Raw genomic sequence first — 16,243 nt, 5'->3', positions numbered from 1 at the left:
GAAACACAGACCAGCCCTTGTCAGTGCTGACCCTCCCCTATCCCAAAGCCACATCTGGCTTCGTGGCTCCTCCGGCACAAAATTGGCTTCCTTGGGGGCCGCTGTGCTGCCCCCCTAGCCCTGCCCATTTCCCCTCTGCTGTGCCCTTCCGTGGGAATCCCTCCACCCATGAGGCATTAGGCCCAGAATTCACTCCTCCCTTCCTTCCATCCAGGAATGAAGTTCTTTTCCTTTGGGGGTGGGGTAGGGGGGTTGCCCACCTGCCTTGCTCTGCCTTGTCTCCCCTTGACTAACCGCTTCCTGTCCTCATCCTCCGGAAAACCTCCCCTTATTCCTGACAACTCTCAGTGGCTGGACCCGTGACTTCTCCCGGAGTCTGCAGGGCTGGGGTCCAGCAGTGATTCCCAGCTCTCTCTCTCTCTCTCTCTCTCTCTCTCTCTGCAGTGTCTCCTGCACCTAGTGATGGGGGGCAGTAGAAGGGACTTGTTGACCTTTGTTTTGGGGCCATGCCCGGCGGTGCTCAGGGTTTACTCCTGGCTTTGTGCCCAGGGATCATCCCTGGCAGGGCTTGGAGCACTGTATGGGGTTCCGGGGGATGGAACCCTGGCAAGCATGCACTCTACCCATTGGACCTAGTCCTGCTTCTTCACGGGAAGGTCCGGGTACTGCCAGGCTGCAGACGCTGGAGGGCAAAGGGTGAGAGCAGCCCCGCAGTTTCATTCCAGCTGCAGACACAGTCGCTGGGCAGCCGTTGGCAGGTCCAGACACTGCTCCGAGCTTTTGCGCTGAAGTGAGCCCGAAGATGAGTATTTAAAATTTTTTCCTAGCCATTAAAAATAAAAAGGATGGGGAAGGGGCAATTGCAGTGGTGCTCAGGGTTCACCAGGTCCACACCCCAGGGTGGATATGCTAAGGCCAGGTCTCACGTGTGGAAGCAAAGCATACAGCCCAGGGGCTGAAGCGATACAACAGCGGCCAACCCAGGTTCGATCCCCAGCATCCCATATGGTCCCCCGAGCACCGCCAGGAGTGATTCCTGAGTTCAGAGTCAGGAGTAACCCCTGAGCATCGCTGGGTGTTACAAAAAAAAAAAAAAGCAAAAAAATAAAATTTTTTTTTTAAAAAGCATACAGCATACAGCCCAGCTCTTTGAATCACCTCCAGCCCCACCATAGTTGTGGGTTTTTTTGTTTGTTTATTTGTTTTCCAGCAGGAACTTACCTGGCAGTGCAAGGGGGCCACTGCTCTCAGCTTATTGCTGCTGCGTGATGCTTGGGTCCTGAGTGACCACGCGGTACCAGGCCTTGAAGCTAGGCTTCCTGCATGTAAAATGTGGGCTCCATCCCTTGCAGCCCCCATCCCTCCCCAGATATCTAAAATGTGCGCTGGGAGTGACCAGCCCTGAAAGAGCTCTGAGCGGGAGCCTTGATGTCAGCGGAGGAAGTTCTTGCTGATGGTGTGCTGGGCAGTCAGCTGCCCCTAGCTTCTCTTCCCTGGGGAAAGGCTCCCTGGCCGGAGCAGTTGGGGTGTTGCATTGCTACAGTTTCCTCAAGGATGTGTGGCAGCCCCTTCTCACTGCATCTCAGCCAGGCCGGGAGGAGGGTGGGCTGGGGTCCGGCCCAGCAGCCGGGATGCTCAGTCTCCTGCCAACACTGGCCCCAAGGGAGTTCAGTTGGTTCAGTAAATATTTGCCGAACACCTGGTTTGGACAGGTTCTTTGCTGATGGCTGGAGAGATGGATAAAATCAGTGACCGAGTCTGGCCCTGGGATGGGACTCGGGGAGGAGCTGGTCAGAGGGACAGTAATGCCAGGTGGGGGTACTCTGGTCCCCCAAATCCATTTCTACCATCACCAAAGCCGAGGAAAGTGTGGTGGTCATCACCGCCCACTGGCCTCCAGTCATTGTGCCCCATGCAGCCTGATCTGCTTTCTCAAAACACACCGTGGAGCTTGTCCCAGTGGGGTTCCTGGGTGAGGCCCAGTACTCTGCATTTTCAGCAGCTCCGCAAAGGATCCTCTCCCTTAGGCGGTAGGGCTTCAGTCCCCGGCGTCCACTCTAACTGTCTCCAAGGGGTCCCGCAGTGCAGAACTGGGCTGGGCCGTTGCTCACTCTTCACTGGGAAAAGCCGGCGCTTGCCTTTTCTGGCACAAATGTCAAGAACCAAGCAGGCAGGCTAAGCTGGGGTTTCGCCCTGTTTGGAGAGACTGTGCGGATACCCGAACTGCAGCTGTGGGCAGAATGGAACTGGGTTGCCAAGAGAGGTGGACACCAGAGTCTCAGCAAGGGTGGAGCCCGGACACAGTCCCTGGAGGCCCCCAAAGAGCTAGAGTCTTTTTTTTTTTTAAGTACAAGTTTTATTTGGAGGTTTTGAAGGGAAGGAGGGAGAGAGAGAGAGAGAGAGAGAGAGAGAGAGAGAAACGTGAGAAACGTACTCAAGAGAGAACCCGGGCTTCTCCAAGGACGGAGAGAGCCCCTACACACATCCCAGCATTTTTAGACACGAAAGCATGAAAGTACACATCTCAAGAGGAAAGATGCGGGTGACACACGTGCTCGGGTACCACATGTGCTCAGCCATGTGGGCGCAAGCAGCACATGGACTCGGGCAGCAGATGCTCTGAGCTGGAGTCTTTTGAGTTGAATCTTGGTTGATGAATGAAGCTGCTTTCTGGTGGGGGGGGGGTCTCCCAAGTCCTGTTCTAGGGAGCCCCTAGGGCTACTCTCGGCGATATGCAGCCCAGTGTTGTTTGGGTCCAGCAGCGCTGGGGACATGGGAATTACCCTGGAGGTACCCAGGGAACCATGTGATGTGTCAGTGGAGCCTGGGCCTCCCTAGGCCAGGCCTCATTCCCAACCATTCTCCCCAGCCCCAGATGCTTTCAACTTTGACCATCAGAAGGAGGCTGAAGGTGACAGGGGCCCCAGAGCATGCGAAGGCACTGAGGTCTTCTTGAGATGGGAGCAGGGACACAGCTAGACAGGTGGAGTGGGGGAAAGAGCCAGGCTGATGGGGCTCTAGAAGGAAGCTGGGGACAGCAGTGACCAGAGGGGCCGCAGATCCGGGCAGGCAGGCCCGGTGACTCACTCCGGTTTTCTGGGTCAGGTCACTCTGTTCATCTCTAAGATGGAAATAATTGTCCTTTCCTGACGTGTCCCGGGCTTGCTGAGAAGAGGGAAGAAAATGGAGTGTGGGAGGGTGGATTGGGGAGCCCCGCGGGAGCAGAGCGGGAGACCAGCCAGCCACAGGCGGAGAGGGGTGGGGGCTGTGTGGGCGATCACTCCTGTGGTCCCGAGACCCCAAAGACATCGCTCTGAGATGCAGGGACCTCCAACGGTGGAAGAAGACAGTGGAGCAGGAGGCATACGCTGACTAATCACCACGGAGAGCCAGACAGACAGAAGGAACCTGCAGTGCCCATCCTGAAACCGGATATGGTCCCCCCGCATCTGAACAAGGCTCGGTGGCCAGAAATCTGGTTGTGCACAAGCCTCCAGTGTGGCTGCCCTGAGCCAGGCCCTTCTGGCATGAAGGGGATTGTGGCAGGAAGTGCAGTGAAAGGTCTCGGGGTCCCAGGGTAAGAGGGGCCTGAGCACAGCTTGATCCTGAGGGGTCTCAGGCAGAATTAGTCTGACTTCCTGCCTTGGCAGGAATCATGCCTTCACACTTGCAACCCCTACCCCTCCCCCCCCCAGGGTTACCCACCACCCACCATCCAACTCATGTAACCCGGCCCAGCTCAAGTCTTGGTCACTCTCCCAGGCCAGTCCCTGCCAGCCTCACCACTCGAAGAAAAGAGTTTTATTATTTATTTTTGCTTTTTTGGGGGGGATCACACCCGATGATGCACAGGGTTTACTCCTGGCTCTGCACTCAGGAATCACTCCTGGCAGTGCTAGGGGGACCATATGGGATGCTGGGATTTGAACCCAATTGGCTGCATGCCCTACCTGTTGTGCTATTGCTCCAGCCCCAAGAGGTTTTTTTTTTTTTTTTTTTTTTTTTTTTTTTTTTTTTTTTTTAGTGAAACACCATGTGGTACAGTTGTAGACTTAAATTTTTTGTGCTTGGGTTTCAGTTATACAATGATTGAGTACACATCCCTCTACCAGTGCCCATTCTCCACCTCCAGTTCTCCAGTGCTCCCAGTATCCCTGCCACCCCTCTAACCCCCCCATCCCACCCCACCCCTTGGCAGGGCATTCCCTTTTGTTTTCTCTCTCCTTTTGGGTACTGTGGTTTGCAAAAGAGGCATTGAGTGGCAATCATATTCAGACTATAGTCTACTTTCAGCATGCATCTCTCAGTTTTTAATTTATTATTTTCTTCTGATGTAGGGCCATTCCTGGCAGTGCTCAGAGATCCTTACAGTGTGGGAGGTCAAATCCAAGGCTCTGGCATGCAACCCGGGCACGCCACAGAGAGATATTTCAATCCTAAATTCGAGTTGGAGCTGCGGCTCCGTGGTAGTGTCTGCCTAGAGTGTGAGACTCTGGGCTCAGTCCCCAGCACCTCAAAACAAACATACAAACAAAAAGAACAAAGGAAGCTAATGCCATTTCCCGGTGAGGAAACTGGGCCTTCAGGAGTGTGACTCCAGTGTGTGACTGGCTTGTGGAAAGCTGAGATTCAGCATGAGAACTGGGACAGTGTGGGCAGGCGTCCTCTCACGGCGTTTCCCGTCTGCTAGAAGGGGGCTGAGGGGTCCCTGATGGACCCAACCTCTGGCAGTGAGAACACTGAGCAGCCTATGACAGGTGTGAGTGTGAAGGGAGCTCATCAGTAAGTGTGTCCCACAGGAGGAGGGAGACTCTAACCCAAGCTCGGCACCTCAGGGCCAGGGAGAATGTTTTTCCGGAAGCCGAGCCTTGACCCAGGCCTGGGTCTGGAGGAAGGTGTCAATTCCCCTCCTCCTCTGTGGGGTCCTTCGGGGTCTGTGGTGGGATGTCTGGTAGGAGGCTTCAGGTCACTTTGAAGATCGTGAGGCTTTTGATATCTTCTGACACAAGCTGTGTGTCCTCGCAGAGGACGGAGGCCACGTTTATAAATGCCCATCAGCCTCTCTAGCCCCGATGTCCACAGTGTTCCACGGAGGAATCTGATGAGCCCAACACCTCACCCCACTCATCCCATTCAACGCTGCCTTCCTGTGGAAACTTCTCTGGGCATAAACAAAGGCCCCAGTGGTCATTGCCCCAAGTCATTGCCCCCAGCTGCAGGTCCGAAGAAGAAGAATGTGAGCTTGCTTGAAGGTTGACGGGGCTTTTTTCCCCCCTTTTCTCCTCTGGCCGCTTCTTCTCCTCCTCCTCTTCCTCTTATTATTATTTAACATTTTTTTTTTTATTTTTGGAGGCTTTTTGGGTTACACCCAGTGATGCTCAGGGGTTACTCCTGGCTCTGCACTGAGGAATTACTGGCAGTGCTCGAGGGAACATATGGGATGCCAGGGATTGAATCCGGATTGGCCATATGCAAGACAAACATCCTACTTGGTAGCACCTGCCCTATTCTTTAACTTTTAAAAACCCTTCAACCTTCTGTGTCCTCGCCTGTCTCAAGTGAAACGTCTGCTCTCTTTCTCAGTTCAAGACTGTATAGGACTGTTGGCTTTTCCCTTTTTACAGTTTGTTTACGGGCCACATGTGGCAGTGCCCAGGGCTTACTCCTGGTTCTATGCTCAGGGATCACTCCTGGAGGGCATGGGGGACCACAGGGGATGCTGGGGAATCGAACCTGGGTCAGTCACCAGCAAGACAAGTACTCTAGCTGCTATCCTATCACTCTGCCTCTCTTTGTGGTATTTTAATTCTACACTAGTGGTTCATTCTCAGTGCCTCGTTAGTGTTTGCTTTTTGGGTCACATCCAGCGATGCACAGGGGTTACTCCTGGCTCTGCACTCAGGAATTACTCCTGGCGGTGCTTGGGGGACCATATGGGATGCTGGGAATCAAACCCGGGTCGACTACATGCAAGGCAAACACCCTACCCGCTGTGCTATCACTCCAGCCCCTGGGAGAGGAGTTCTTTCACCTATGTGTCTCAGGCCCTCTCCCTGCCCTAGCCTCCTGGTTTAGTATGAGAAGTCCACCTGGATTGTGTCTTTGTTCACAGTCTTTTGGCCATGACCGCACCGTCGCCTGCAGAGCTACGCAGCCAACTAGGCTCGCCGCCCTCCTTTCCTGCCTTCCTTTCAAATGTGGGTGGAACCAGCACACGGGCACATCAAACCTCAGAACCTCGGGATATTTTGGCTCAACGAATGGCAGCCACTACCACCAGCAGAAGCCCCAGAGCTGCTTTGGGTGAAGATGTGCAGTGGGCTCGTGACTTTCCCAAGAAGACAGACTGAAACCACACTGGGTTCCACTGCTGGTGGGTTGTGAAGCAGCCACGGAGACCCCCCTTCCCCGTTGGGCAGCTGGAGGGGCTGTAAACCCAGCTGCTGTCTCAGGGGCTCCATGAGCTTCAACCCGTGACTTATTCCCTCTGTCAAGCAGAGGGAGAGGAGGAAACCACTGTCTCCAGGGCTTCTTGGACGCAAGGCTATGTGCCACAAACGGTGCTAGCATGGTGGAAAGTCTGGGGATGACCTCAGCGACAAGTAGGGGCTCCTCCAGCTCGCCTGGCAGATGAAGTTTCTCTGTAAACACCCCCTGGATTCAAAGGCTGTCAGGGCCCTGGGCCCTGTCTCCCGAGGAGTCAGAATTCCTGAGTGTGGTGTGGGGCCACGGCCGTCGCTGGTGGAGAGAGGTGTAGGCTAGAAGGATCCAGGGCACCAGGGAAACAGAAAGCTCTTTCCCCTGGCCCCATTTTTATTGTCCCTTTCCACTGCTGGGGTTGCTGTGTACTCCTCTCTGTGCTTCAAAGTGTGTGTGTGTGTGTGTGTGTGTGTGTGTGTGTATGAATTTGGTTCATGTGCTCTCTCCAGTTCTTCATACAGGGCATATAAATAATGAGACGAGACACTTGCATTCAGTTCTGCTACCTGTTATTTATTTATTTATTTATTTATTTGCTCGAGCGGGCCCAGTAACGTCTCCATTGGAGACTTTGTTGTTACTGTGTCTGGCATATCGAATACTCTCGGTAGCTTGCCGGGCTCTCCCCCCTAATGTAATGACGTGCATGGACCATTTTGCAGGCTGACCCCAGCGCCCCGAGCTGCAGGCTGCACATGTGGTTTGGGGTTGTTTCCGTTTATACCAAGACAAGCATGTTTTAGCAAGGGATGGATGTGTTCTGGGGTTAGTCTCTGTGTTGTCTTTCTAGAGCAGAGTCCTAGAAAGTCGGTTTCTCTAGAGTGAAGATGCAAACAGCTTAGTGGCTGATCTCTCTGGGCCCTCGGCCCCCTGCAAAGGGGATCTCCTGTTGCTTCCCTGGCCCCCACCTGCCTCTGCCATCCACCCGACACCCCTCCCAGAGGCGTCTCATTTTCAGCAGACACAACCTGAATGCTTCCGTGTGTGGTTGGTACCGTCCAACCTGCTCTAACAATCAATACTCCTGGAAAACTAAGCGACTTCAGCCACTGGGGACTCAGGGAGCCTTCCCTCACTCAGCTACCCCGAGCCTCCAGGCAGCCCCATCATCAGAGAAACCTGCGCTGCCTCACACCAGAAACGGCTGCCTGCCCTTTGGCCTTTGCAGAGTTTCCAGTTTTGTAAAATGAGGAAGCCTAGGCCCAGAAAGACAGTACAAAGGTAAGGCTCTGGCCTCGGGTTCAGTTACCGGGAGAGTGCCTGGAGTCATCACAGGCAGAAGCCCACCAGCACCACTAGGGTGTGGTCCCCAAACCCCACCCAAGGAGGAAACGGAAACCAGAGAGGAAGTGACTTGCCCGGGGTCCACCCCACACCGCTGGGTCAGAATCTGGGTCTTTGGACGCGGGATGGCGGGGTGGGCGGAGATATAAGAAGTGGGGGAGGGTAGCAATAGTGTGGCAGGGAGGAAGGGGTGCATGTGGGAGGCCTGTGTCCTTTGCCAGGTGGCCCCACAATCCACAGCTGGGGGCAGCAGCAGCCCCGTTTCCCAGGGGAGGGCATGACAGCCCCCACCATCTCCTAGGCCAGTCCTCTTCCCTCCCACTCTCAGACGGGAGCCCCAGTGTGAGGACGGGGGAACGGGAACATCCCACAGCCCTGCCATGGGTTCTGCTGGAGACAGGCCACTCTGCTCCCAGGAGGCCTCAGACTCGAAGGGTCTGCTCCAGGCTGCTGGAGGCCCATGTCCCCATGCAGAGCTGCATGAATGGCAGGCTCAGGTAGAATGAGGGGGGGCCCTTCCCACACTGTGCTGGACATCCCCCCCCCACCCCGGAGCCACTCAGCCTTCACCTAGGACCAAGCAGGAGGAAGAAACACCGTCCCATGGGCCGCGGGAGGCCCCTGAGCACTCCTGGGGAGCTGCAGCCTGTTGCCGAGCACTGGCACCAAGACACGCTGGCAGGCTGAGAGTGTCCCCAGGGACAGGCGGGTCCCCAGGCAGCCTTGGAGGGACGAGGGGGACAAGAGACTCTGCGGGCAGTGTTTGGAGCAAGTGCTGGGCCGTGGGGCTCCATCTCAGGCTGGACCCCACTCCCTCACTGCTGTTGGGTGCAGACGGACCACTGTGCCCTGGTGAGCATCCCGGGCTCGAACCCAGCTCACAGGCGTGGCCCCAAAGCCCCCTCTAGCTGTCTGCTTTGGGCACAGGTGCTGCCATCCGCGCAGTTGGAGTCCTTTTCCACCCTCCCGGTCACCAACAAGGGGACCGGCCTGGCTGCTGCCACTGTTCTCAGACCTGGCCCTCCTCGCCCAACCTGCTGCCTTTGTCTTGACCCGATGCTCCCTTCCTCTTTCTCTCCCCGGCTCCCACGTCTCTCACCCCCTGCCAACTCCCCCCACTCCCCGCTTTCCTCCCTGTCATCCTCCTGTACCATCCCCTCTCCTTGTCTCCCTCTTCACTGTTTTGCACCCCTCTTATGCACTGGCACAGGTCTGTGATGTCCTACCCACGTCCCCACCTGGAACCCATGTCTCAGTTGAGCGCCCCCTCTTTCCCACCCCGAGTTCCTCCCTTCAGAGCCCCTTCCCTGCTCCGTGTACTCACTGGGTGCCCTCAGTCCCCCAGGAATCTCTGCTCACTACTGAACTCAGAATCTAGCACGGGCCCTTCCTGGTGGACGGACTAAGCACCCATTCACCAACTGCTTAAGGGGCCCAGTGTAATCCCAGTAGAGGGAGACTTAGTGGAGTAAATAAGCCAAAGGCTGGGGCTGGAGCGATAGCACAGCGGGTAGGGCGTTTGCCTTGCATGCGATCAACCTGGGTTCAATTCCCAGCATCCCATGTGGTTCCCTGAGCACTGCCAGGGATAATTCCTGAGTGCAGAGCCAGGAGTAACCCCTGTGCAATGCCGGGTATGACACAAAAAGGAAAAAAAACATTAAAATAAGGCAATGGCTGATCTCAAAGGTGGGGGCTTTTGTACATGAGGAATGGGAGTAGCCACTTGGCTAGGATGTTGTTTAATTTGTTTATTGTGAAGGAGGTCACACATGAGGGTGTTCCAGAGCTATTTCTGGCTCTGTGCTCAGGAGTGAACCCTAGTAGGGCTTGGGGGGCTATGTGATGCTGGATATTGAAACTGGGGTCATAGTAAGAGAGGCGGGAGAAAGAGAGAGAGAAGAGTCTGTCATAGAGCCAGGCTTTGAGGGAGGACAGAAGGAGGGAAACTGGGGACATTGGTGATGGGAAATGTACACTGGTGAAGGGACAGGTGTTGGAACATTTTTTATACCACTGAAACTCAATCATGAACAACTTTGTAACTGTGTATCTCATGATAATTCAATAAAAATGTAAATTAAAAGAAAAAGAAATTGGGGTCCACCATATGCAAGACAGGCAAGCATCTTACCTCCTGTACTATGTCTCCAACCCAAGTCTCTAAAGGAAAAAAATATTAATTTTTTAAAATATTTTTATAGGATTCACTTCATTTTCTTGAAGATCACTCCTGGCAGTGCTTGGAGGATCATATGTGATAGCTGGGACTGAACCAGGGTTGGCTACATACAAGGCAGGTGCTTTTCCCCTACTCCCCCGACCTTGTACTATCTCTGTGGCTCTGTAATATCATTTTCAAGAAACACATTGGCATGGCCACAGCTTGTGACCCCTTAGAGATATCGGAATGTTGTGTGACAGTAATCCCTGCTCCTACTATTAAACATAAACCCCTGGTGAGAAAGATCTTTGCTTCTGCTTCTCTTCACTCACTTCCTACACCCTTCCCCCGCTCTCCCCAAATCCCTTTCTTTCTGCTGAGCCCAGAGTTTAGGTCTACTGTTTAGTTTAGTGTGTGTTAAAAGGATGATGGATGAAATTAAGCCAGTGGGAGAACACTTATCATGCATGTGTGAGGCCCTGGGTTTGATAAGTTATTACTCATGCATTTGCACACACAGAGACACAGTTGGTGATGAGATGGTGGGTGAGTGGCTAGAAGGAGAGAAGGAAAGACAGAAGAATTGATGGCTGGCCTGAGGATGAAGGATGGAAGACAGAGGGATGAAGAATGGATGAATAAATGAATGAATGAATGAATGAATGGAAGAAAATGAAGTGAATAGATGGTGGTTTGATGGATTAAAGATGTGAAAAGAGAACAGCTGGGACTCTGAGATCTCTTATGCATATCTGATTTTTAACATGATGAAACTCAAGCTTGAGAGGTGAGTGCATCTTTCATCACTTCCTCTCACCCAGAACTCTTATTTACTTCTCCTCAGCTTCTAAACATGTTGAAATACCCTCCAGCCCAAACAAAAACAAAACACCTCTCTCCTGCCTCCACCCCACCCTTCCCCTGGACAAGGACCACCTCTCTATTCAGCACTATCCTTCTTGGAGCACTTGGAAACATCCACTGGACTTCTTCATTTCCGACCCACCTTTGACGTCTCGCCCAGTCTCTTGAGTTCCTTCCACGTCGCCATGACAACCGCTCTGAAGATGCCTCTTTTCTGGGACAGCCTAGGTCCCGAGCTCCTCTTTGGCCCCAGACCATGTTTGGCAGTGCCAGTAACTCTTCCTCCTAAAACCCTGAGATTCTTCCTGGCCTACGTTGTGTGTGTGTTGGGGGTGAGGGGACAGTAGGAGGTAGTGAGAAGGGCTTACCCTCCCTCTTTTTCCACTCTCTCTTTTGGGGTCACACCCGGTGATGCTCAGGCGTTACTCCTGGCCCTGCACTCAGGAATCATTCCTGGAGGTGCTCGAGGGATGTTGGGGATCGAACCTGGGTTGGCCGCGTGCAAGGCAAATGCCCTCTCCACTGTACTATCACTCTGGCCCCCAGAAGACATAATTTTTTAGAATCCTAAATGGTGTTTCTTCCTCCTAGGATGCTCTGCCATCAGTTTGAAGTTGGTTTCCTGGGTAACTCAAGGAATGACAGTAGTTTGAGAAGTGGCAGGCAGGGAGGCAGAAACTTCCACAGGAAGGTGCCACCTCACTCCCGCTTGACCCATCTCAGCTGCCTATGGAAGTGTCTGGGGGAGGAGGTTAAGGCTGGTGAAGTCTGTGAGGATTCCCTGCAAGGCTTGGATGTTACCAGTTCCATAAGCAACAGCCAGCAGCTGTCAAGATGCACTTGAGGCCATTCTTGGGGACAATGGCCTCAGATTGGAAAGAGGGATTATTCTTTGAGGGAAAAGGAAAGCCAGTCCTGATCTCCACCCAGGTCCCCAAGTTCATCATCTGCCCTCACAGAAAAGAATTTCAGGAGAACAGTGAAATAAAAAATTAGGGCCAGTGAGGAGGGAGAGAGAGAGAGGAAAAGAGAATGATGTGGTTCTGGAGAGAGAACCAGCGCTTCTCCAGAGAGGAGAGAACTGAGTACCCCCCCAAAGTGAAAGAAAGGGATGACACCTCCCAAGCTGAGATTTGTGTGACCCCAGAATGGGGATATGTGCTATTTACCTTTGCAAGGTTGGTTTCAGAGGGTCCCCCCCCCCCCCCCCCCGGCATCTTCCTCCTGGGAATTTCTCTGCAGGTAAGATAAGTTACTAGGGGAAAATACTTGGAACTTTTAGTTCCAGAGGGATAGTACAGTGGGTATGGCACTTGCCTTGCACACAGCTAACCCGGGTTCGATCCCCAGCACCACATATGGTCCCCCAAGTCCAACCAGGAGAGTGATCCCTGAGTGTAGAACCAGTAGTAAGCCCTGAGGACTGCTGGGTGTGGCCCCAAACAAACAAAAACAACCCCCAAACATAAAAACAAACAAAGAAATAAAAACAAATTTTGTTTGTGGCCTTTCAAATTCTTATCACAGTCTTTTGTTGAGGGGCTCCACCTTGGGCTGGGTGGAACTAACTGAGTCAGTTAGTTTTAACTGGCCTGTTTCTGCTTGCCCAGTGGGGCCTGACCTCCATGCTTTTGGGCTTATGACAAAACAGCTTCTCTACATCACATCTCAGTTTCATTACTTCCCCCAGATCATTGCCAGGGACGCTTCTTGTTTCAATCATTTTAAAACTCTTAATTTATTATTATTACTACTAGTAGTAGTGTAGTAGTAGTGATCTCGGCATTGGAGCCACACCCAGCAGTGCTCAGGGCTTTACTCTTGGCTCTGTGCTCAGGGATCACTTTGAGGACCATATGCAGTTCTGGGGATGGAAGTAGGGGATCCAGCCATAAGCAGGATAAGCATCTAAGTTATGTACTATCTCTCCAGCAGCTGTCTGCTTTGCTTTTAAATCCAGTTCTTCCTTTTCTTCTCATTCTGCAGCCTCTCAACAGTCACTAGGTGCGTCTTGTGACCCAGATATTACGTGAGGCTCTGACTGCCCCACCAGTACCCTGTGACGTGGTATCAGCATCACCTACACGGGCACCCAGAGGCTGGCATGCAGTGTCTTTGGGACTCAGCTATTTGCCTTTCCAAGTCTGTGCTTTTAGCTGCAGCCTCACCTGCCACCTGTCTCTTTCCACCCAGGAAGGAGATGTCTCTCTTCTCTGTCTACTTAGTGGCTGTCTTTCGGAATTCTTGTTGTCCTCTTCCAAAGCTGGAGGAGTTGTTCTCTCAGCTATCCACAACCCCCCCCCCCCCCGCCCCGTCTCCCCCAACATCCCCACCCCGCTGCACCTGTGTACCTCCAAGCCAGTTGCCAGTTCCTGCTGCTCCCCAGAACCTCTATATCTAGGGGCAAACTCTGCCCCATTCTCGGGCTCACCTGTGCAATGACCACCCATTCTGTCTGCCATCACCTCCTCCTCTCTCATCACACTCTGGCTTCCGGAGACCAGAGTTCCCTGCAGCAAGCTCTGATTAGCCCAGCAGCCTTTGCCTTCCAGGCCTCCAGCCCACCAACCAGTAACCCTTGTGTCTAGGTCAGGCAGGAAATGGATCCCCCACCTGCAGTGAAGCTCCCCTGAGTGAATGGGATTCCAGGTACTTCCTTTCACCTCTGTTCATTGTTTTCCAAATTTCCTAAAAGAGTAGGTCTTGCTTTATAATCAGAAAAGAGCCTGTGAAAATGATTTCAGAAGGGGGCTGGACCAATAGCACAGTGGGTAGGGTGTTTGCCTGCGGCTGACCTGGGTTGGATTCCCAGCATCCCATATGGTCCCCCAGCACCGCCAGGAGTAATTCCTGAGTGAAGAGCCAGGAGTAACCCCTGTGCATTGCCAGGTGTGACCCAAAAAGCGAAAAAAAAAAAAAAAGATTTCAGAAAAGGCAGGTTCATCCTGCCCACTTCCTCTTTCAAGTCCTCTGTAGCTTTGGGACCCGGGGTTCCCTAAAGGTCATGGGTGGAGCTGCCTCCCCTGGCTAGCCAGCTGTCTTCTCATTCTGTGTGACACCCCACTTTCAACCACCCCTCCCCCAGTGCCCCGAACTATCAGGGACCTCAGAAATATGAATGTGGAGGAAGTGACTTAAAAAAGACACATTCATAAATTAATCCCTGGAGTAACTAGGGGACTCGTAAGTGTCTTATCACTGGGGTCTGGTTAAATAGTTGGTTTTGGGGTGTGGGACCAGCCTGACATGATTAAAAAGAGGTCATGACTTCCAGCTGACATTCTGAACAAATTTACAAAATGAATTATTAAATAAAAATTAAGGTAAATGCTTCAGAAAAACATAGGAAGCTTGTGCACATTACATGAAAAAAAAAAGAATGAATGAAAGGACAGGCCTAATAGGCTTAAACACACATACTCAGACGTGTATAAGATGTGCCTTGGAAGATTTCCCCAAACTGGCAACTACACTTACTCAGGGAAGGGATATGAGTGTAGAGAAAATGAGCCAAAGGAATGAAAGTAGTGTCTGTGTTCAGTCTAACAAACTTTGTGGGACTTGGGGATACTCCGTTGCAAAGGCACCTGTGAGGCCTCAAATTCAGTCAGGCAACACCTCCCAGGCTCCAGGGTCAAGTAAAGCTGTATTGTCAGGCACTCCAGCCCCATTACAGCTAAAAAGTGTCTGATCTTTGGGCTCTCTGTAGGCAAGTGTGTAACACAGCCCAGGGTTGTGTTTGTTGGTCAATGCAACAAGGGCAAGAACAAAAAGGAGGGGCTGGAGTGATAGCACAGCGGGTAGGGCGTTTGCCTTGCACGCAGCCCACCAGGGTTCGATTCCCAGTATCCCATATGGTCCCCCGGGCACCGCCAGGGGTAATTCCTGAGTGCATGAGCCAGGAGTAACCCCTGTGCATTGCCAGGTGTGACCCAAAAAGAAAAAAAAATAACAAAAAGGAAAGGGAAGGTAAGTTGTGATACTGCTAAGGACAATGACAACAACAAAACAAGAAAAACTCAGAAAATGTAACCAGGGAGAGAGCTCCAAGTTGCTGGCTGTGTGCCTTGCAAGGAGGCCCAGATTAAATCCCTCACACCGGGGCTGGAGCAATAGTACATCAGGTAGGGTGTTTGCCTTGCATGCGGCCGACCCGGGTTCAATCTCCAACATCCCATATGCACCGCCAGGAGTAGTTCCTGAGTGTAGAGCCAGGAATAACCCCTATGCATCGCCGGGTGTGACCCTCCCCCGCCAAAAAGAAAAAAATATCCCTAGCACCATATGGCATCCTGAGCACCACCAAGAGCACCCCTAATTCCCAACCAAGCTCCAAACTGAGAGTAGCCCCTAGGCAGTACCAGTGTGGCCCCCAAACTAAAACAAACCAAAGAAGCAAGTCTAGGGATGGTGAACTTTGCATGTGCCAAGGATTGGGCTCAGCATGACACTACACACAAACAAAGAAAAACCACCCCAACAAAAGAGCAAATGAAAATTAAATCAAAGCAGAAAACAGCTCTGTAGTTACCAGGAGGGGAGGCGGTTGAGGGGAAAAGGATAAAGAAAGCCAAGCGTAGGGCCAGTGTGCTTGTATGAAAGGCTAGAGGGCATAATTTTATGTGGGCACCCCAGGTTTAAACCCCAGCACTGGCGTGGTCCCCTAAGCACATGGTAACCTAAGTCAAGTGCAGGATGCTGGTTGGAAATGAGACTTTGCTGGTGATGCTCATGGTTTTCCATAGAATCCAGCTAAACGTCCATTGACACGTGACTGTATAAAGTAACTGGTGCTGGTGTATCTACTCAATGAAAGATGAGATCATGCCATGGGACAGAATTGGTGAATGGAGATGATTATGGCAAGAGAGGTGATTATGGCAAGTGGAATGAGTAAGAAAGGGAACACAATCACCAGATGGCCTCAGTCTTATGTGGGCTGTGGTAATTAAAGCAAAATGGGGGGAAAAAAACAACAAAAATAATTCCTAGGTGGCCAGGAGATGGCTCAGTGGGAGGCAGTGATTTCCGGTGCCAGCAGATGCTACGGGTACCAGCCTGGAGGTCGTCTTGTCTGTGATCAAGGCCAGGGTTGGACTCAAAACAGCCAGGTGAGCACTACAATGGAAAACATATGTGAGTCCCAGGGCCAGGAGTGGGAGTCCCTGGTGGGCACAACTAAACAGTGTAACCCCTCTGACAAGCATACCCGGGGTGCCTGTGTGCAACACCCCATTATTGAAAACAATGATACCAGTGGAGGGAAGGGAAGTCAGGGGAATCCCCAACCATTAAGCCTTAGACTCAGTGAAAACTATTGTGATCACTTGAGGGAAAAGGGGTGGGGTGGGGGGCTGGGAAAAATGAGTAGAGGGGACTTACCATAAAATATTTATTTTATGATAAGGTCACATATACACAAAGAGAAGTGTATATTTATAATGCTAAACA

Source organism: Sorex fumeus, unplaced genomic scaffold, assembly GCF_029834395.1.
Source record: "Sorex fumeus unplaced genomic scaffold, SorFum_2.1 ptg000043l, whole genome shotgun sequence".
Taxonomy (NCBI): Eukaryota; Metazoa; Chordata; class Mammalia; order Eulipotyphla; family Soricidae; genus Sorex; species Sorex fumeus.
The sequence above is the reverse complement of the archived record's forward strand: the minus strand, read 5'-3'. Positions refer to the sequence as shown.